This window comes from Delphinapterus leucas, chromosome 5 (assembly GCF_059928025.1).
Source record: "Delphinapterus leucas isolate spDelLeu-1000000601 "Yukka" chromosome 5, BTC_Dleu_Yukka2, whole genome shotgun sequence".
In the NCBI taxonomy this organism is placed as follows: Eukaryota; Metazoa; Chordata; class Mammalia; order Artiodactyla; family Monodontidae; genus Delphinapterus; species Delphinapterus leucas.
Genome location: NC_143133.1, coordinates 114,362,554 through 114,385,954, shown reverse-complemented (window position 1 = coordinate 114,385,954; position 23,401 = coordinate 114,362,554). Strand labels below are relative to the sequence as shown.

Sequence of the window (23,401 nt, the reverse complement as noted above, 5' to 3'; positions counted from 1 at the left end):
ACAATGGTCATCTCTGGGAAAAGCACTTGTGTGACACTTTGCACTGCAAGGTGAACTAGCTTCTCTTTTCTTTACAGACCATTTTTACTTGGAAGAATCATTAACAAGCAAACTTTAATGATTCGGGATTGGGTATTTTTTTAGATATTTGCAGAATTGAGTATTTTTAGAAAATGAACAAAGTCAGTTTTGTCAATTCAAGGAAAACAATGTTGATACTCAATATGGCATAGAACTCAAATATTTAAATGAATGCTAGAATTTTGGACAACCTGTATCTGGCAACAGTGTCTTACCAGTTTCTCAATATATATAAAACCTTTGCTAAAGATTTTGGCAGCAATATTAAAGAATGTTGGGTTTGATATTGTGTACGGAAATGTGTTAACATTCAAAAGAGCTGTGAAACTCAAGGAGCCAATGTTTTTCAAATGACCAATTGATGCTTTTAAGAATCATGGATGTAACCATTTAAAGTGCAGGATAGACCAATGAAGTTCACGGAACAGTATAAACAGTTCATTAATACAGTTTCAGTTCTACCTTGCAATCAACCTTTAAGAAACTACTACTTACAGAGTTCTAATGTGGTGTAAAAGGAGAATATCCACAGCTGTCTGAAAAGGGTGTTAACATACTTCTTCATTTTCAACTGTGTAACTGTGTGAGGCTGGATCTTCTCCATGTACTTCAACCACAACCACAAATGGCAACAGTCTTACCGCTGTGGAAGCAGATATGAGAATCCAGCCAATTTCTATTAAGCCAAACACTGAAAGTATTTACAAATACGTATAAAGGCATATCTCATCTCATGAAATTATTTTTATTTGAAAAATAGTTTTTTTCATTAAAAATATTTACGTTGTTACTTCTAAATGAATTATTTAAGAATGTCTCTTTAATTCCCAGCATGATATATATTGAAAGATATAACCCACATAAACAAAAGTTTTCTGAGTTCCTCAATACATTTTAAGAGTGCTGAAGGATCCTAAGAGCAAAACATTTGAGAACCACTGGGCTAGATTTTGCTCTTTTACCAGTAATCCCAGAATCTCAGCAGCTTGAACAAAATGATTTATTTCTTATTCACACTACAAGTCCACTGGTGTAGGCTGAGGGAATGTGCTCATGGTTTCCTCAGGAAACCAGGCTCACAGAGAGTACATCAAGATTCTACACTCACGATAACAAGAAAAATAGGGGGATGGCAAAATTTGCAAAGGCTTATAAAGTTTACCTGGAAGTTACGTATGCGACTCCTACTTGCTAGTCATCTTCCTAAGAAAGCCACATGGCCACACCTAATTCAGGGACACACAATTCTGCCATATACCTAAAAGGAAATCCAGAAATATGCAGTAAACAATACTAATGGCCACCAGATATGCCAACTCCCCTCCATAGACAGCAGGGGCACTGAGTTGAAAAGGATTATGAGGTTGCATCTTAGCTCATGAGGCTCACTAATTTCCTATGGCCATTGAAACAAATTACCACAAATTTAGTGTCTTAAAATAATGCAAATGTATTTTATTAGAGTCCTGGAAATCAGAAGTCCTAAAAACAGAGTGTTAGCAGGAATGTGTTCCTTGCACAGTTTCGACGAGATAATCAGTTCTTTACCTTTTCCAGTTTGTAGAAAACATGGATTATAACAATATTTATCCTTTAAACCAAATATGACTGAGCACCTGCTGGTATGAGGCACTATTATAATGCTAGGGATACTGAGCTGAACAAAAGGCACAGTCCCAACTCTGAGAGCTTACATTCCAGTGGAAGGAGAAATAGAATAAACAAGTAAACAAATATGCACATATAGGTTAGGAGAAGGATATGCACAACAAAGAAAAGGCAGGAGAAAGTAATCGAGAGTGATGTAAGAGGTGCTGTTTTAGATAAGGTGGTCAGCAAAGGCCTCTCTGATCAGACAATTGATAGAGTTGATCCATGAATAAAGGGAAGGAAGAAATCATGATATCTGGAAGAACATTCAGGCACTGAAAATAGCAACTGAAGAGGCCTTTGTGTGGGAGGATGCTTGGAATGTCTGAGAGACAGCAGGGGGGCCAGTGTATGGCTGGGGAGAAGGAGAGGAGGAGATGAGGTCAGAGAGAGAGAGAGCTAAAGTGCAGATAAGGTGTCCCAAGGACTGTGAGAAGGACATAGCCCTTGCTCTGAGATGGACAGCCACAGGGACATTTACTTATAGGAGCGTTATAATACGGGTTATATTTAAGGGGTCACTGACTAATGTGGGGAGAATATAACCCCAGGGTCAAGGCTAAAAGCCTCAAGAGTAGTCAGGAAGTCATTGAAATAACATAGGAAGGAGATGACGCTGATTTGGATTAGAACTGTAATGGTGGAGGTACTGAGAACTGTCTGGATTCTAGATAGAATTTGAAAATAAAGTCAATAGATACACTGATGGATTAGATGATTTGGATGTGAAAGGATCACTACCAAGAAAAGTGATTACTCTTCAAAACCAGAAGGGAGGGAGAGATGGAGGAAAGAAGGAAGGAAGGATTCTGGTACCAGAATGAATAGGTAGGTCTTCTTGGAAAATTAATTCCATGACTTAGGGAAATCTTTGGATATTAGTTAGAAGAAAGATGAATCTTATACAAGCAAAACATGCTCACCTAGCATCAAAACCTTGAATGGTGTTAGGTAAGTCTGGCATATGTAGCTGCTTCTGTACATCTGTGTAGTCTATGAGAAGTAATTTCCCTTTTATGAGTCCAAGCTGATGATGTCACTTTCAACATTATTACAACGTGATTTATTGTTATCTAATCCACACTTGAGTAAAATGGCCCTGTCCTTCTCTGAACAGAATAAAATTTCTCTTGAGTAGAGTTTTTAACAAGTCTGTGTGAAGGTCACATTTGCTGTCAATTCCACAGTCTCAGGCTAACAGGTAAACATTCTACCAAATAAACCAAGACACTAATCAGAGGTGGACTGTTTCTCCACAAAGGAGCCACAATTTGCTAGTGCCATCTACAAAGCCCTGTTTTTCAGTTTCTTTTCAAAATATTGATATTAAAGCATTGATTAAGCTGAATAGAATTATTAAGCACATATATTATTCATCTACTTTTTAATACATGAGAATCTTTTAAGTAAGTAATATTTTTGTTTTAATTTACTTTTGTTTCCACAGTCAGACATTAAATCCTGAGTCAGGCTGCACTGAGAAAAGACATCAGAAAACTGTGTTATAGATGTCCAATTCCTATTTTCAATTTATCACTGTGTTAATTTTATTTTCTAATTACTATTAGATACATCCACTTGTCTCCACTGGCACCACCGTCACCATCCTGGTCCAAGCTAGAGTCACCTGCAGCCTGGGGGTAACAATGTTCTCCCACCTGATCTCTGCGTCAGTCTTGCCCAGCTCTGATCCTTCTCTGCAGAGCAGTTAGACTGATCTTCTCCAAAACTGAAATCACATAATATTTTCCCTTGACTTAAAAACTTATAAAGGCTTCCAAAGGTTCATAGGATAATGAAAAACCACTGGGGACCTGCAGATGCCTGTGATTAGCTTCTCCATCCTCTTCAGCCAGGGAGACCCTTCTGCTCTCATTGCTTTGGCTCTGTCCTTTCCTGGACTAGCTCTGCTCCCAGCTGTTCCAAGATCTTTGCACAGGCTGTCCCCCATCAGGACACTCTTTATTCCCACACTCTCTTAGCTCCTCTTTTTTTTTTTTTTTTTTTTTTCCGGTACGCAGGCCTCTCACTGTTGTGGCCTCTCCCATTGCAGAGCACAGGCTCCGGACGCGCAGGCTCAGCGGCCATGGCTCACGGGCCCAGCTGCTCTGCGGCATGTGGGATCCTCCTGGACCAGGGTACGAACCCGTGTCTCCTGCAACGGCAGGCGGACTCCCAACCACTGCGCCACCAGGGAAGCCCTCTTAGCTCCTCTTTATCCTTCAGGTCTCTAGCCATTCTGCTTTACTTTTTCCGGGAACATTTCCCTGACCACCCTGCTTCACCCCATCGAGGTCAAATCTCCCCGTTTTATGCTCTAATCACCCCATGTTCCTCTAGCTCCTAGCACTTACGAAGACAGCAACTTTACACTAAGCTGGGCAGTTATGACTAATGGCCATCTACCTTACCAGATGGCAAGCTTCGAGAGGGAGGGACCCACACCAGCCTGCTCTAGAGTAAGATGGGCACTCAGTAACTATTTGGTGAATAACAAGTATATATAAATTATTCACAAAAGAAACGTTTGCCAAAAATTAGAAAAGAGTTAAAATGGAAGATATCAAAATCCTTGAGTAAAACTGATATATTTAGACATCTAAATATTTAAATAACCAACTGTGATTGTGAAATGGATATTTGGAGGAAAAGAGGCTTGGTAAATTCAGATCTTTTGATTTTACTCAAAGGCCATTTTTCTGTTGACCTACTGCCTCGAGGGCTTTGAAAACCTTACAGTTTTGTTTTGCTGTACCTCAGCAGCTGTAAACTCTAACAGTAAGTATTAAGGTTTTGTTTTTGTTTTTTTTATAGCAGTGCTAAAAAGAGATCCAGATGTCACTAACTAACTGGCTTAGAAAGCAAATGAAACACATGTCGAAAACACAGCCCCAAGAAATAAGTGAATCAGAAAAATCATTTCAGTGCTACAGTGTCCAAAATTCTGGGGCTATTCACCCTTTTATCTTTGGAGGTCCACGTTCAACACGTATTGTAAATATATCGGCAGCCTCACAATTTGAATGAGCTCAATTTTGGTTGTATGAATACATATACAAGACAAACGCTCTCACTACTCTGCAGCAATCAGAAGGCTCTACTCAAAAGACAGTCTGCTCTCAAATCAGTGTAGGACAAACCGACACATCCTTCTAGAGGGACTGTACAGTGGCTTTTTGTCTGATCTTTATCTGGGCTACAGACTCAAAGCAATAAGCTTTCAACCATTTGTCTTGATTTTTAACGAATAGAAACCAAGGCTTCCCTGGATTCTAAAATGTACGAAAATACTTCTGAAAAAAAACAAGGACTAATAACAATGTCGAGCTTTAGTACAGGTTGACCCAACAACTTCCCATGGACGTAGTAAGAATTATTTTTGACATTTTTAAGAAGGAGGAAATCCATTCCCAATCACCCTCCCCAATTCCCATATTGCACTTTTCAAAAGACTAGACTTAATCAGTTTGATTTTCAGGAGCAAAACGAGGTGAAGCAGGGCTAAAAATGTAATAAAAATTTCACCTGACCTCATTAGCAAAATGCTTGAACAGATGAAATAATGTGTTCATAAGAATCAGCAGGAATATGACCCACCTTTAAAAGCTGTGACAACTCATGAACTTCTGAATCCCAATGTGCCTCTTTGAACCCACAGCTAGAAGCAGAGCTACTGTGGTAATCGTCAGTGCCAGTCATCAAATATTTTCACTTTTTTTTTCCTTCCTGCGCACCCGGTAGGATTGCATTTACTATCATGGCATGACCGTGAACTTGCTTTGGCCAATGAAATGTCAGAAGCTGTGGGTATCACTTTGGTATAGAAGCTCTAACAGCTACTGCACAATTTGCAGTGTTTGTTTCCCACTGCTGTTGCACTTGTGTTGCTGCAGATGGTAGAAACACCTTCATTCTGGGCCTCTAATTGTAAAGACATGGATGAGAGCCCCAGTCAACCCCTTGTGGACACACATCTTGAGTGAGAAGTATGCCTTTGCTCTTTTAAGCCTTTACAAGTTGAAGTTGTTCATTTCTCTAGCATAACCAAGTCCATACTGAGTGATATACATGTGTAAATACAAGTCATCAAAAATAATTTCAAATGTTATACTATGATTATATATACATGCATATATATATATATATACATTTATTTATATTTATACACGGATATCATGGGATGAAAGAGACCAAAGGATGCAAAAACTATAGAATGTTATCAGATTTCAATTCATTAAAATTCCTTATTCTACAGCTCTCTCAAATTTCCTTTTAGGATTTTTAGCCTGAGACAGGAAACCTATATGCATTTCTAGAATTATTGAAGGGTAAGTACGGCATCTGCTGTACTCTCTTTCACAGGTACAGCACAATTTATTGGTTACCGAAAACAATACCATTTGTTCTTCAAATGCATCCCCTGGGGAAGTCAGAGTTCATGCTCTAGTGTTTTCCAGTCTTACGTTCATATTAAAATATCTGAAAGAACATCCATTTTCATGCATTATCAAAAGGAACACATATCATCTTAAGAGACGGTACAGCTGACTATATTTATGCACAATTTGCTGAGCAATGCCAAACACTGGAAACATCATGGATCAGTTGATGATTCAACAGAAGTCGCTGAGCACCTAGAATCGCATCTTTTGTCTGCTGCCTAATGACGTCCCTTGAACTAAGTAACAACTCAGAGACAGAGAAAAGCTGAGGGAGAGTTTAGTTCATCCACCTACACAGAGCAGGGTAAATCTGTTTTTCTTACTTCCAGATAAATGTCAACAATTTCGTCATTTAAGCAAAAACAAAATTCCGAGAAAGGACTTCCTGTATTTCAGGCAAACCGCTACCTATTCTGTGCCCACGCAGATCTCTTGCCTCTTCTTAGGAGAATCTGGACATAAATGAGAGCGAGTTGTATGGCAGTGTAACAAAAGTGAGCAGTTTGCTTTGCCATGGCTGCTTTTCTTGATTTATGAAGAAGAAATGCAAGAAAAGGAATTGAGCTCTAACAATTCCCTTATCTCTAACACAGGGCTAATAATATCATTTACAACTTAGGGCTCTGAGGATTGAATGAGCTAATCCACACAAATTGCCTGGCACATAGGAGTGGCTCCATAAACTGTAATTGTTATAATAATAATAAGAAGAGGGGGGACCCTCAAGATGGCGGAGAAGTAAGACGTGGAGATCACCTTCCTCCCCACAAATACATCAGAAATACATCTACATGAGGAACAACTCCTACATGACACCTACTGAACGCTGGCAGAAGACCTCAGACTTCCCAAAAGGCAAGAAACTTTTACCCTACCTGGGTAGGGTAAAAGAAAAAAGAAAAAACAGAGACAAAAGAATAGGGACGGGACCTGCACCTCGGGGAGGGAGCTGTGAAGGAGGAAAAGTTTCCACACACTAGGAAGCCCCTTCGCAGGCAGGGCTGGGGGAGGGGAAGCTTCAGAGCCACGGAGGAGAGCACAGCAACAGGGGTGCAGAGGGCAAAGCGGAGAGATTCCCGCACAGAGGATCGGTGCCGACCGACACTCACCAGCCCAAGAGGCTTGTCTGCTCACCCGCCAGGGCGAGCGGGGGCTGGGAGCTGAGGCTCCGACTTCGGAAGTCAGACCCCAGGGAGAAGACTGGGGTTGGCTGCGTGAACACAGCCTAAAGGGGGCTAGTGTGCCACAGCTAGCTGGGAGGGAGTCCGGGAAAAAATCTGGACCTGCCTAAGAGGCAAGAGACAATTGTTTCAGGGTGCACGAGGAGAGGGGGTTCAGAGCACTGCCTAAACGAGTTCCAGAGATGGGTGCGAGCCACGGCTATGAGCGTGGACCCCAGAGACGGGCATGAGATGCTAAGGCTGCTGCTGCCGTCACCAAGAAGCCTGTGTGCAAACACAGGTAACTATCTACACCTCCCCTCCCGGGAGCCTGTGCAGCCCGCCACTGCCAGGGTCCCGTGATCCAGGGACAACTTCCCCGGGAGAACCCACGGCGCGCCCCAAGCTATTGTAATGTCACGGCAGCCTCTGCCGCCGCAGGCCCGCCCCACACTCCGTGCCCCTCCCTCCCCCCGGCCTGAGTGAGCCAGAGCCCCCGAATCAGCGGCTCCTTTAACCCCCTCTTGTCTGGGCAAAGAACAGATGCCAGACGGCGACGTACATGCAGAGGCGGGACCAAATCCAAAGCTGAGCCCCTGGGAGCTGTGAGAACAAAGAAGAGAAAGGGAAATCTCTCCCAGCAGCCTCAGAAGCAGCGGGTTAAGCTCCACAATCAACTTGATGTACCCTGCATCTGTGGAATACCTGAATAGACAACAAATCATCCCAAAATTGAGGCGGTGGACCTTGGGAGGAACTGCAGACTTGGTGGTGTTTGCTTTCTGCATCTGATTTGTTTCTGGTTTTATGTTTATCTTAGTTTAGTATTTAGAATTTATTATCACTGGTAGATTTGTTTATTGATTTGGTTGCTCTCTTTCTTTTTTTTTTATCTATAGATATATATATCTTTTCCCCCTTTCTCTTTTAGTGAGTGTGTATGTATATGCGTCTTCATGTGATTTGTCTGTACAATTTTGCTTTTACAGTTTGTCCTAGGGTTCTGTCCATTTTTCATTTTTTTGTGTGTATAGTTTTTAGAACTTGTTATCATTGGTGGATTTCTTTTTCGGTGTAGTTGCTCTCTTCTTTCTTTCTTTCTTTTTTGTTATTACTTTTTAACTTTTTTATTTTTAATAATTTTTTTCTTTTAATAACTTTCTTTTCTTTCTTTCTTCCTCTCTTTCTTCCTTTATCCCTCCCTTCCTTCTCCCACCCTCCCTCCCTCCCTCCTTCCCTCCCTCCCTCTCTTTCTTTCTTTCTTTCTTTCTTTCTTTTTCTTTCTCTCTCTCTCTCTCTCTCTTTCTTTCTTTCTTTCTCCCATTTCTTCTGAGCCGTGTGGCTGATAGGGTCTTGGAGCTCCAGCCAGGTGTCAGGGCTGTGCCTCTGAGGTGGGAGAGCCGACTTCAGGAGATTGGTCCACCAGAGACCTCCCGGCTCCACATAATACCAAATGGCGAAAATCTCCCAGAGATCTCCATGCCAATGCTAAGACCCAGCTCCATTCAACGACCAGCAAGCTACAGTGCTGGACACCCTATACTAAAAATGTAGCAACACAGGAACACAGCCCCACTCATTAGCAGAGAGGCTGCCTAAAATCATAATAAGGCCACAGGCACAAAACACACCACCGGACATGGTCTTGTCCACCAGAAAGACAAGATCCAGCCTCATCTGCCAGAACACAGGCACTGTCCCCTCCACCAGAAAGCCTACAAAACCCACTGAACCAACCTTAGCCACTGGGGGCAGACACCAAAAACAACGGGAACTACGAACCTGCAGCCTGCGAAAAGAGACCCCAGACACAGTAAGTCAGGCAAACTGAGAAGACAGAGAAAAGCACAACAGATGAAGGAGCAAGGTAAAAACAAATCAGACCAAACAAATGAAGAGGAAACAGGCAGTCTACCTGAAAAAGAATTCAGAGTAATGAGAGTAAAGATGATCTAAAATCCTGGAAATAGAATGGAGAAAATTCAAGAAACGTTTAACAAGGACCAAGAAGAACTAAAGAGCAAACAAACAATTATGAACAACACGATAAGTGAAATTAAAACTTCTCTTGAAGGAATCAAAGCAGAAAAACTGAGGCAGAAGAATGGACAAGTGACCCGGAAGATAAAAGAGTGGAAATAACTAACACAGAGAAGAATAAAGAAAAAAGAATGAAAAGAATTGAGGACAGTCTCAGAGATCTCTGGACAACATTAAATGCACCAACATTCGAATTACAGGGGCCCCAGAAGGAGAAGAGAAAAAGAAAGGGACTGAGAAAATATCTGAAGAGTTCATAATAGAAAACTTCCATAATATGGGAAAGGAAATAGTCAGTCAAGCCCAGGAAGCACAGAGAGTCCCAAACAGGATAAATCCAAGGAGAAACACACCAAGACACATATTAATCAAACTATCAAAAATTAAATACAATGAAAAAATATTAAAAGCAGCAAGGGAAAAACAACAAATAACATAAAAGAGAATCCCCATAAGGTTAACAGCGGATCTTTCAGCACAACCTCTGCAAGCCAGAAGGGAGTGGCAGGACATATTTAAAGTGATGAAAGGGAAAAACCTATAACCAAGATTACTGAACCCAGCAAGAATCTCATTCAGATTCAATGAAGAAATTAAAACCGTTACAGACAAGCAAAGGCTAAGAGAATTCAGCACCACCAAACCAGTTTTACAACAACTGCTAAAGGAACTTCTCTAGGCAAGAAACACAACAGAAGGAAAAGACCTACAATAACAAACCCAAAACAATGAAGAAAATGTAATAGGAACATACATATCGACAGTTACCTTAAATGTAAGAGGATTAAATGCTCCAACCAAAAGACATAGACTGGCTGAATGGATACAAAAACAAGACCCATATATATGCTGTCTACAAGAGACCCACTTCAGACCTAGGGACACATACAAACTGAAAGTGAGGGGATGGAAAAAGATATTCCATTCAAATGGAAATCAAAAGAAAGCTGGAGTAGTGATTCTCATATCAGACAAAATAGACTTTAAAATAAGGACTACTACAAGAGGCAAAGAAGGACACTACATAATGATCAAGGGACCAATCCAAGAAGAAGATATAACAATTGTAAATATTTATGCACCCAAAATAGGAGCACTACAATACATGATGAAAATGCTAACAGCCATAAAAGGGGAAATTGACAGTAACACAATCATAGTAGGGGACTTTAACACCCCACTTTCACCAATGGACAGATAAACCAATATGGAAATAAATAAGGAAACACAAGCTTTAAATGATACATTAAGCAAGATGGACTTAATGGATATTTATAGGACATTCCATTGAAAAACAACAAAATACACTTTCTTCTCAAGTGCTCATGAACACTCTTCACGATAGATCAAATCTTGGGTCACAAATCAAGCCTTGGTAAATTTAAGAAAATTGAAATCAGATAAAGTACCTTTTACAACCACAATGCTATGAAACTAGATATCAATTACAGGGAAAAATCTGTAAAAAATACAAACACATGGAGGCTAAACAATAAACTACTAAATAACCAAGAGATCACTGAAGAAATCAAAGAGGAAATCAAAAAATACCGAGAAACAAATGACAATGAAAACATGATGACCCAAAACCTATGGGATGCAGCAAAAGCAGTTCTAAGAGGGAAGTTTATAGCTATACAATCCTACCTTAAGAAACAGGAAACATCTCGAATAAACAACCTAACCTTGCACCTAAAGCAATTAGAGAAAGAAGAACAAAAAAATCCCAAAGTTAGCAGAAGGAAAGAAATCATAAAAATACGATCAGAAATAAATGAAAAAGAAATGAAGGAAACAATAGCAAAGATCAATAAAACTAAAAGCTGGTTCTTTGAGAAGATAAACAAAATTGATAAACCATTAGCCAGACTCATCAAGAAAAAAAGGGAGAAGACTCAAATCAATAGAATCAGAAATGAAAAAGGAGAAGTAACAACTGACACTTAAGAAATAAAAAGGATCATGAGAGATTACGACAATCAACTCTATGCCAACAAAATGGACCACCTGGAAGAAATGAACAAATTCTTAGAAAAGCACAACCTTACAAGACTGAACCAGGAAGAAACAGAAAATATAAACAGACCAATCACAAGCACTGAAATTGAGACTGTGATTAAAAATCTCCCAAAAAACAAAAGCCCAGGACCAGATGGCTTCACAGGCGAATTCTATCAAACATTTAGAGAAGAGCTAATGCCTATCCTTCCCAAACTCTTCCAAAATATAGCAGAGGGAGGAATACTCCCAAACTCATTCTATGAGGCCACCATCACCCTGATACCAAAACCAGACAACGATGCCACAAAGAAAGAAAACTACAGGCCAATATCACTGATGAACATAGATGCAAAAATCCTCAACAAAATACTAGCAAACAGAATCCAATAGCACATTAAAAGGATCATACACCATAATAAGTGGGGTTTATTCCAGGAATGCAAGGATTCTTCAATATATGCAAATCAATCAATGAGATAAACCATATTAACAAATTGAAGGAAAAAACCATATGATAATCTCAATAGATGCAGAAAAAGCTTTCAACAAAATTCAACACCCATTTATGATAAAAACTCTCCAGAAAGTAGGTAGAGAGGGGACTTACCTCAACATAATAAAGGCCATATATGACAAACCCACAGCCAAGATTGTTCTCAAAGGTGAAAACCTGAAACCATTTCCACTAAGATCAGGAACAAGACAAGGTTGTCCCCTCTCACCACTATTATTCAACATAGTTTTGGAAGCTTTAGCCACAGCAATCAGAGAAAAAAAGAAATAAAAAGAATCCAAATCAAAAAAGAAGTAAAGCTGTCACTGTTTGCAGATGACATGATACTATACATACAGAATCCTAAAGATGTTACCAGAAAACTAGTGGAGCTAATCAATGAATTTGGTAAAGTAGCAGGATACAAAATTAATGCACAGAAATCTCTTGCATCCCTATACACTAACAATGAAAAATCTGAAAGAGAAATTAGGGAAACAGTCCCATTTACCACTGCAAAAAAAAAAGAATAAAATAGCTAGGAATAAACCTACCTAAGGAGACAAAAGACCTGTATGTAGAAAACTATAAGACACTGATGAAAGAAGTTAGAGGTGATACAAACAGGTGGAGAGGCATACCATGTTCTTGGATTGGAAGAATCAACATTGTGAAAATGACTATACTACCCAAAGTAATCTACAGATTCAGTGCAATCACTATAGAACTACCAATGGCATTTTTCACAGAACTAGAACAAAAAATTTCACAATTTGTATAGAAATACAAAAGACCCTGAGTAGCCAAAGCAATCTTGAGAAAGAAAAACGGAGCTGGAGGAATCAGGCTCCCGCACTTCAGACTATGCTACAAAGTTCCAGTAATCAAGACAGTATGGTACTGGCAGAAAAACAGACATATAGATCAATGGAACAGGATAGGAAGCCCAAAGATAAACCCACGCACATATGGTCATCTTATCTTTGATAAAGGAGGCAAGAATTTACAATGGAGAAAAGACAGCCTCTTCAATAAGTGGTGATGGGAAAACTGGACAGCTACCTGCAAAAGAATGAAATTAGAGCTCTCCCTAACACCATACACAAAAATAAACTCAAAATGGTTTAAAGACCTAAATGTAAGGCCAGACACTATAAAACTCTTAGAGGAAAACATAGGCAGAACACTCTATGACATAAATCACAGCAAGATCCTTTTTCACCCACTTCCTAGAGAAATGGAAATAAAAACAAAAATAAACAAATGGCACCTAATGAAACTTAAAAGCTTTTGCACAGCTAAGGAAACCATAAACAAGATGAAAAGACAACCCTCAGAATGGGAGAAAATATTTGCAAATGAAGCAACTGGCAAAGGATTAATCTCCAAAATTTATAAGCAGCTCATGCAGCTCAATATCGAAAAACAAACAACCCCACCCAAAATGGGCAGAAGATCTAAATAGACATTTCTCCAAAGAAGATATACAGACTGACAACAAACACATGAAAGAATGCTCAACATCAGTAATCATTACAGAAATGAAAATCAAAACTACAATGAGGTATCACCTCACACTAGTCAAAATGGCCATGATCAAATAATCTACAAACAGTAAATGCTGGAGAGGGTGTGGAGAAAAGGGAACCCTCTTGCACTGTTGGTGGGAATGTAAATTGATACAGCCACTATGGTGAACAGCATGGAGTTTCCTTAAAAAACTAAAAATAGAACTACCATACAACCCAGCAATCCCACTACTGGGCATATACCCTGAGAAAACCGTAATTCAAAAAGAGTCATGTACCACAATGTTCATTGCAGCTCTATTTAAAATAGCCAGGACATGGAAGCAACCTAAGTGTCCATTGACAGATGAATGGATAAAGAAGAAGTGGCACATATAGACAATGGAATATTACTCAGCCATGAAAAGAAACGAATTTGAGTTATTTTTAGTGGGATGGATGGACCTAGAGTGTGTCCTACTGAGTGAAGTAAGTCAGAAAGAGAAAAACAAATACCGTATGCTAGCACATATATATGGAATCTAAAAAAAAAAAAAATGGTTCTGAAGAACCTAGGGGCAGGACAGAAATAAAGATGCAGATGTAGAATATGGACTTGAGGACAAGGGGAGGGGGAAGGGTAAGCTGGGACAAAGTGAGAGAGTGGCTTGGACATATATACACTACCAAATGTAAGACAGATAGGTAGTGGGAAGCAGCCACATAGCACAGGGAGATCAGCTCCATGTTTTGTGACCACCTAGAGGGGTGAGATAGGGAGGGTGGGAGGGAGACGCAAGAGGGAGGAGATATGGGGATATATGTGTATGTATCGCTGATTCACTTTGTTATAAAGCAGAAACTAACACACCATTGTAAAGCAATTATACTCCAATAAAGATGTTTTAAAAATAAAGAAAAGAAAAGAAGAAGAATGCTTAAATCCATAAATTGTGTGTAGACATATCCCAAGTTCAATTTACAATCATCCTCTTTTTTTCCGTTCCATACTCTGTTTTCATGGAAATCTCATTCTACCTGCAGACTTCAACTATCAACCCAAAAGTAAGATTCCTAAGTTTAATTACTCACCCCCTCTTTGATTTCCAGGCTTGTATTTGCAATTCCTTCTGGAACACTGTCGAGTGGATTTCCCATTGTTTTCTCAAACTCTTTATGTCTACAGCATGCATCATGTCCCCAATCCAGTACTGACCTTAGACATAGGTGAGGATGGCCCCTGTCTTAAAGTCTGATTTGGAGGTGTCTACTCTGACCGCACCGCTCCCCACAGAGTAAGGATTCATCAGAACCAAGATGTCTCATCACTATATAGTTATATCATAATTGCCCTATTTTTTCAAGGGCAAGTAAAATTATTGACAGATTAATAGTATAGAAGTAAATTTCCCAGTTATCTGTATAAGAATGAAAATAGGCATTCAATCCTTGGTTCATTGAATCTAACAAAGTCGTATATTTACTATTTCTATAAACAATGCTAGCTGATTTGCTAAATCTCTTTTCTGTGTATGTCTTGGTAATTAACTGCCCTCCTTTTCTCCACTTTCCACTTCAGAATGCATTTCTGATTTTAACTTCTAAAAATCGAAACTGAACGATTTCTAAGCAGGGAAGAGATAAATGACCATTAATTCAACTGATCATTAACCACCTGAAAATTAACAAAAGACTATATTATCATCATTTTCTGCCTTTCTACAATTTAGGATTTTATTTCCCTCTAAGTAGAAAAATCGTTATTTTTTTTCAAATCAAAAGAAGTGGCAGCTGCCCATAGAGTAGTGCACCCAGGCATTTCTAGAGCTGGAGATGCCTCTTCCTGCACTTCACCAAACAGCTTCTATCAGTAGGTAAGGCATCTAGGCAATGCTATGTATGATAGGAAGTGGCTGTCTCAGCACCTGGAAGGCACCTGGAAGGCTAGTTTCCTGATGACTCCATCCCTCTATTATCAACGAATTGACTGTAAGCAAGTAAAATAACCAAGGTTGGGGGGAATGATATTGATTTTCTTTTCTGCCTCCGGCAAGGTGCTGCCAAGTCAATTGGGCAGGTTGCTAAAACTTTTTCCAACTTTACTTTCCTCATCTCTCAAGTGCATTGCCCTCTCACATCTAAAACTCTGCTCCTATGTATGTGACCTATTACTTGGTCGGAACTTGAAACACACTACAAATCACTTTTATACGAATAAGTGGTTTAACATGCTTCTCCTCCTTCACATGTGTGCCATGATTCATAAGACCACCTGAGTTTGGAAAACATGATAAAGAAAGACAAAACAAAAACAGCAAGTAAAATCACTTGAATGAGGAAATGAAATCTATGGTACCATTGATCTGCTGGTTATACAATAATGTCTTATCAAGGAAGTAGATACACATGGCACACCAGGCATTTGTGACCTCCAATTACCGTCTGTAAAAGTCTACTTTTCATCTGATAAGTGTGGAGTTTCCAGGATACCTCATGTTCTTTCTCATCTATAATTTTTCAAATATTCTCTTTTTCTTAGAGTTGCCCCATTTGGCTAGAAAATCCCAATACCTACCTGAAGATGCCATTCACTTCCTTCTAAGACCCCACCCTGATCACTCCCAGGAAGGATTAAGTATATATGAATTAATGATAAAATGCATTGTTTTGGTAATTGTTTATATGCCTGCCTCTTCTGCCTAGACTATAGGAATCCCTGCATTCTCAGACCTAACACAGTATTGGGCATAAAGACAGAATTAAATGCAATTTAACAAATAATATAAAATAACTTAGTGAAATATTTTTTAAACCTCTGTTTTTTCTTTTTCTTGCAGCTTGGCATTTCATTGCTATTTCATGAAATTTCTAAATGTTAAGTTTGCATCTCACTTGTGCTCTTGTCTGTCACTATGACCTTAAAAATGTGTTGCTGACACAAAAAGTAGGCCGAGCATTATTTCTGTCTAATGTATTTGAAATAAGCTGTAGATTTTACCTCATGTGTTTTCTGTGTTGGCCCAAGCACCCAGTATAAGGTCTAGCCACACTTGATGTTTTACAAAAAACTTGCATCTTCCCTCAACTCTTCTACAGATTAAAAACCAAATTCTGGTTCCCAAATGTAATTCTTAGTCAGAATAGAAATTGATGTTTATAGTGAGCACCCTTATTGATCATACTAGTCAATAATTTACATCTATAAGATAAATTTTTCAGATCAAGTTAGAGGTATTTGAAAAGAATTCCCAGTCTAGAAAACCTATTGTGAGGCTTTTTTTAGTGATTAATTTTGGAAGTATTATTTCAGCTTGATGAACACTACCGTGTTGTAAATGTCCACAACCCTCAGATCATCTGCCTAAAGATATGTTTTGATTGACCTCAAATATACTGCTTTAATGAAAGATTTAAGGTGAAGGTCATGAGCCATTTCCTCAACACTGAAATGAATCCTTAAAAATACTCCACTGGAATTCCTCTATCGCTCCTTGAGCCTGGTTATGCTGAACTCCAGAGACAGGAGAGAGAAGAAATGAAACAGCCTACGTCGCTCATGCGTGCTACATTCACCTAGGGCTTCAGCATATGTAGTCAGATCCCAGCACACCTCCATCTGAGGCTTGAATGGGGCCAAACTTGGATGAGTGTGGTGATCGAAATGCCACCCTTTTTTGTGACTTTCCACTCCTGCTTCCCACTCTCCATCCAACACCACTCCAGCCGATCCCAAATAATTTTCAAAGAGTTTACCAGGCATAGGTTCCAGGAAAGAGGGGATGGTTAATCGTGCTTAATTTAACAGGACAATAAATCGATTCATAACTAGCAAAGGAAAACTTTCAGAGTAAGCCCAGTGGTATATATTCAAACTGACAGATGCTGAGTCCTGGATGATCAGTAGATATAGATTTCTAGAGATGGGAATGGGGAATGGAGGAAAGAGGAACTAGGTGGGAAAGTGGGCAAGCCAGATTCTTAAAGGGAAACCAAGGAATATACCTTAGATGGAGGCTGCGTACATACGTCTAAAATGTTGCCTAAACGAACAAAATAGAAGGTAAACAAGTTCTCAGAGAGCAGAGGTTACACACACACACACACACACACACAGAGGAAAGATGAAAAATACCTTACTGCATGAACTCTAGAAATATTTAATAATTATTCCAAAATTTACTTAGAATTGTTCAAATCTTACTTTCAGAGGGGATGCAAAGGAAAACCAAAGTAAGCTAGAGTTCAAGATGTATAAATTCTTATTTCAGGAAAATGTACTATTCCCAATCCTTTCCTGAAAACATTTTGTACCTTAAAAAACAGCAACAAAACCCTCACCTAAACTTGAGGATTCTGGAAAATGATCATCACAAATGACCTTTTTAAGAGAGGCACCAAAAAGCACAGCTTGCTTTTCATGGCTCATCATCCCCCTAAATCCTTATGTAAGTGGCTTCCCATACTCCTTTGTAAGCATTATTTTTTAAACATGAACACGTTCAACACTGACTGCTAAATTGGTTAAATCCACATGGCAAGAAGGGCAGCCAACAATCTGGAGTGTGTTAAAAATGGTAATAAATTAAAAATAATGTCTTGTGACAGGGTAGAAATTTATAAAAGTAATTTCTAACTATGATCTAGCAAATTCATCAAGATTATATGTATGTGTATATATATATATACTTATATCAGATATAAAAAATTTACATAACCATGAAGCTAAATACTTGTGCTATAATCTTTCAAGCAAACTCACATTTGTTTTGCCTAAATGTAACACTAGGTATCATAATTCTTTGTGATATTATAGAAGGATTCCTTGAATGAATATGCCAGTTTAAGAAAATATGACTCATGCTAAGTATAACCTTAAAGAATTTGAAGGGTTCTCTTTTTATAAACACTGAGAAGCATATAAATTGCATTGTCCTTGGTGAACAAGCCACTTTGAAATTCTATTTTCATGATGAATAGAATCCATTCACATACCCATATTGAAGGCGTGGGCATGAAGGTTAAGGAAGGTAAAAATACTTTCCCCAGAATTAAATTATTTCAACAAAATAGTTTCCCTATTTAAATAAGACTTCCTTCCCAGAAGCTTTTGGGTAACAGCAAAGAGGTTACCCATATTTACATTTATGTGAGGTACCAACTGACCAGGTAAAGATGGTCTTTGTAAAATAAGATGTGCGTTCAATGAAATTTTGCTTAAACAATAACAGACCAGACAGAACCCCCTCTCTATTCATGTTTTAATTATATATCCACTAGCTCATTTGCTGCTCACAGCCACCATGAGATATACTGCACACAGCACTATAATTTATCATCATTTCCTTGTTGCATGCAAGAAAACTGAGGACCAAAGATATTAAGAGATTTGCTAAGGGTAGTTAATAGAGTTGGAATTACTTCTGTACTTCAGTTCAGTTGAACTTCTGACTTTACAGCCTAAGTATTATGATGAAGCAATACAGGACAATAGTTCAAAGCACATGCTTATTACTCTGCTCTCTGTATCTACGTGTTTGTTTTTGTTTGGTTTATTCATTTATTTTGTTTTTGCTTGTTTAATAGTTTTTTATATACCAGAAGGGATGGGGCAGGGGAGAGGGCAAAACTGGTAAAAGGGATCAACTGTATGGTGACAGAAGGAAAATAAATTTTTGGTGGTGAGCATGCTGTAGGGTATACAGAAGTAGAAATATAATGGGGTAAACATGAAACTTATATAATGTTATAAACCAACGCTACCTCAATAAAAAAGGAAAACAAAAGCTCAGGTTAAAAAGAGGAAAAAAAAAACAAAAAACCTTAGTCAGAAATACCTGGGGCGGGGGGGGGGGAAGAAATAAGACTTCCTGCAACTTAGTGCGGAAGAACATTTACAGTTACAAACTACACATTCTTCACCAAAAAACACAAAAAGAACCCGTTTTTTTTTTTTTAAAAAAAGGTGTTTGAGAGGGACACACACTGTAGTTAGAAATTATATGAAATTATATGAACTTGATCCTAGCTCTCTTCAGGCCTCTTTTTGTGTATATTAAAAAAAAAAAAAGGTACAAGCCCTCCCCACCAACACACACATTCACACACACAGTCACACACTCACACACACAAACATCACGCTGAGGAGACAGTCATTTGTGAGTCACGTCTCAAAGACAGCAGATGTAGACCAGAAGTGTTCCTTCATTCTCAAACCAGGAAGTTTGCATGATCTCCAGGTTGAGAATACAAGACCGGCGTCAGGCCGTTCACCCCACCTGCTAGCTGGTTACCATACTTGGCTCCCAGATACCTGAGAGTCTGGGGAAAGTCATAAAGCAGCCAGATGACATTTCTCTTGCACATCTACAGGACAATATAACAGCAACAAAAAAAATTTTTCCCTACTGAAGAACATGATTCAAAGTATATTCGAATGAAGAAGGCTATCAGGCAAAATAATTCTGCTTTTAAAGATTTATCTGTAATAAGTCAACCAATCAGTCAATGAGGTAAATTCTAAGAGCTGATACTCGATGGAGGTCACAGTAGCTCAGCTCAGCTGTGCTGACGGATGGAACCAACCAATAAAATCAAAAGACTGGATCGGTCATCTAGTAAAGAACACAAATTACTGCAGCCTCCTTCCCCCAGCCTCAATTTAGTCTTTTTCACACTGTGTCTTGCCGAGGTGAGAACAAAACCTATATTATTTTATATAGACCAGTGAGTCTCAAAGTTTCTTCCCTGGCTCCCACTGTAAGGGTGCCTGTGAGAGAGCCTGGTGAGGAAGAGATTGGCCAAACTGAATAAACTTCCACATCATTCCCCCACTCCAATGTTAAATTAACATTGCCCTTTTGAATCTGTTGTATGTTTTGTGCTTCTGTTTGGGATATGTGATTAAAGAGTTTCTTGGGGAAAAGGGGGACTAACAGGGAGAAGGGGGCTGTGCGTTTATGATAAAGTGAACTAGTACATTTTAGATAACTTCTGGAAATACTAACATAATATCAAGAAGGAAAAAATATTACTAAGCTTTTAATAAAATGACTGATTCCAGGAAAAAAAAAAAACAGCACTGACTATGAAAATAAAATGTCTGTGCTGATACTGGATACCCTTTCATCCCCTGCCCATGTTCTGCTTCTTGTCAGAATTACTGAACAGGGAAGGCAAAAATCTCACTTTCTCAACTCCCTTGCTCTGATGTTCTGGGATGCGATTTCGTTTCTGCCCTAAGATTTGGAGAATGCAAGGGAGACGGTGACACTGTGAGGGCCAGATGGGCTCCTGCACACGTGGGTGTCAGCAGCCACTCAACTCCAAGCTCTTCCCTTGCTTGGTGGCTGTGGAGAGGCTATGAATTTGGCAGCAGTCTGGCTGTGGTTGCAGCAGTTCCTGACTTCTGGAGCCTGAGATGGTGTGAAAGCTTTGATGCCAGAATTCGAATTCGTGGGGTGGCTCCTCCATCCGTTAAAGATTTTGTAAGCACTTAATCCTCGTGCCAAATCCGTTTTGCCTGAAGAACCCAGAGTTGTTTCTGTTTCTTGCACTGAACCCTAATGATAAAATGCCGTTATATAGGAAAAATAATGTGTACCCTGGATGACATTGTACACAATGTACTTTGGATGACATTGAAATTCTGTTTACAGAGTGTTTACAGAGTGCTGACGCTGATGAGTCTATTCCATTGCATTTGTCTTGTATCATCTCTATTTTTATATTTTGCCAAACACAGATCTAAGCATTGCTTCAAATTCTCCAAAAAAATCTCTCTCTTGCTCTCGCTCTCATTCCCTCCACCTCCAACCCCACTGCCCCTCCACTAGCCCAAGACTTTTCTAATTTCCAAAGGCTTCCTGCAGTTGTGCCCTACCCTGGTGTTTTTCTTCCTGGTCCTACCTTCAATCTTTATCAGGCTTCCTCATTCCTCTAATACTTAAAGCTCTTTATGGAATGTCAGTCTTCTCTCTTCTTCCCTATCAATCAGAATAATTCAGCTGTCCCTGCTTCTACCCCCAAACTGAATAAGCAAATTCATCTCAAGAGTCAGCAAAACAGAAGGATGTCGTTAGGATTCTGACGGGTTTTTTTGGTTTCTGATTTTTTGTTTTTGTTTTTAGTATGTGCCTGACATCTTACTCTTTGCCTCAAATAGCTTATCCAAATTTTTCTTCTAAGTAAGTAAGGATATAATTCTCTTCCTAGTCAGAGTTCTGTTACAAAAATAGCAACCAATAAAACCCTCTTCTTCACTAGAGCATAAATGACTAGCTGACTATCCCAAATGTGTTCTTTTTTTAACTTTTTATGCGTCTTTTGCTTTTTAGTGATTGGTAATTTTATTTATTTATTTATTTTGGCCGTGCCACGTGGCATGCAGGATCTTAGTTCCCCGACCAGGGATCGAACCTGCACCCCCTACAGTGGAAGGGCAGAGTCTTAACCACTGGACCGCAGGAAAGTCCCCCAAATGTGTTCTTTCCTTTCATAGTGTAAAGTTGGGGGGTGACATTTCTTGGTCTTTTATTCAGGTCAGCTTTATGACAAGTTTTGACCAAGAGGACATAGGAGGAAGTGATCTGTGGTCTAAGGCAGTTATGTACCTCGTGGGCCTTCTCCATATTCCCATCTCCTTCTGAAATGACCTTCAAGGCCATGTGGTGAGGATGCGGGCATTCACGTTGAAGGTGACAGTTTCCCTGAATGACTATGTGGAAGGGTCCTCACCATCCACACCTGCCTCCTGCATTAGACCGTGACACCAGCAAGCAATAAACTTTTACTGGGCTTCCCTGGTGGCGCAGTGGTTGAGGGTCCGCCTGCCGATGCAGGAGACACGGGCTCGTGCCCCGGTCCGGGAAGATCCCACATGCCGCAGAGCGGCTGGGCTCGTGAGCCATGGCCGCTGAGCCTGCGCCTCTGGAGGCTGTGCTCCGCAACGGGAGAGGCCACAGCAGTGAGAGGCCCGCGTACCGCAAAAAAAAGAAAAAAGAAAAGAAAATAATAAATAAACTTCTACTGCTTTAAGACACAAGGATTTGTGGAAATTCCCTGTTAGTCTGGTGATTAGGACTCCACGCTTCCACTGCCGAGGGCCCAGGTTCAGTCCCTCCCTGGTTAGGGAACTAAGATCTCACAAGCTGCGGGGTGAGGAAGAACAAAAAAAGACACAAGGATTTGAGAGGTTATTTGCTAAAGCATTTAGCCTCACCATAACTAGTTGAAGCACAGGTTTTAATTTCAGTACCTAATTAACATGAGTATGTGCCTCTAGCCTTGACTAGACAGGCCACGTCAGCACTAATCAAAATGATGCTGTTAAAAACTAGAGAGAGAAAGAGATTACTGAACAAGGGGGGTCTTGCTGAGGAAAATAATATCCCTTGTCAAAATACACTTATTTTCTTCATAAATAAAATTTTACATATTTTTTTACTACTATATGCCTCCAATTTTTAAATGTTAATATGTTATGTGAATCTACAATAAAGCAAATGATCATGAAATTCTTACTTCTCAGAGCAACAAAGAGTATTTTTTGAATTAAGCACAATTTGGGAAGTAATGAGCTTCTAGCATTCATGCAACACCTGGACTGGTCCTGTTTCATCAATGATTTGAATACAAACATAGAGGATAAGTTTCTTAAACTTACAGGTAACACCAAATTATATGAATAAGAAAATGTACTAAATGACTGAGTCACGTTTTCCAGAGAGTTTAAAAGCTATTGCGGTGGGCCACTTAATTAATATTCTAATCTATGCTTAGGTTCTAATATTCAGTGGCATATGTATGAGCAAGGAAGCAATTTATATGGAAAAAATGTACAGGTGTTAGTTCTCCAAAATTTTAATGAGCCAATATTTGAGGCAGCTGCCGACATTAACGTGGTATTAGGCTATATTAACAAACGTGCATGCTCCAACTCATGGGTTGTTAGTCTCATTTAATTCTCCCCAACTGTATCTGGACTATTTGGCTTGCTTCAGTGGGGCAGATTTTAGAGGAATGCTGAAA

The 23,401-nt window shown here is 39.4% G+C and overlaps 1 protein-coding gene across 4 annotated transcripts in view; it reads right to left on the bottom strand.

Moving 5' to 3' along the window:
* INPP4B (inositol polyphosphate-4-phosphatase type II B) overlaps positions 1-23,401 on the bottom strand; it is a 701,292-nt gene that overhangs the window by 441,777 nt on the left and 236,114 nt on the right. The window lies entirely within an intron of this gene.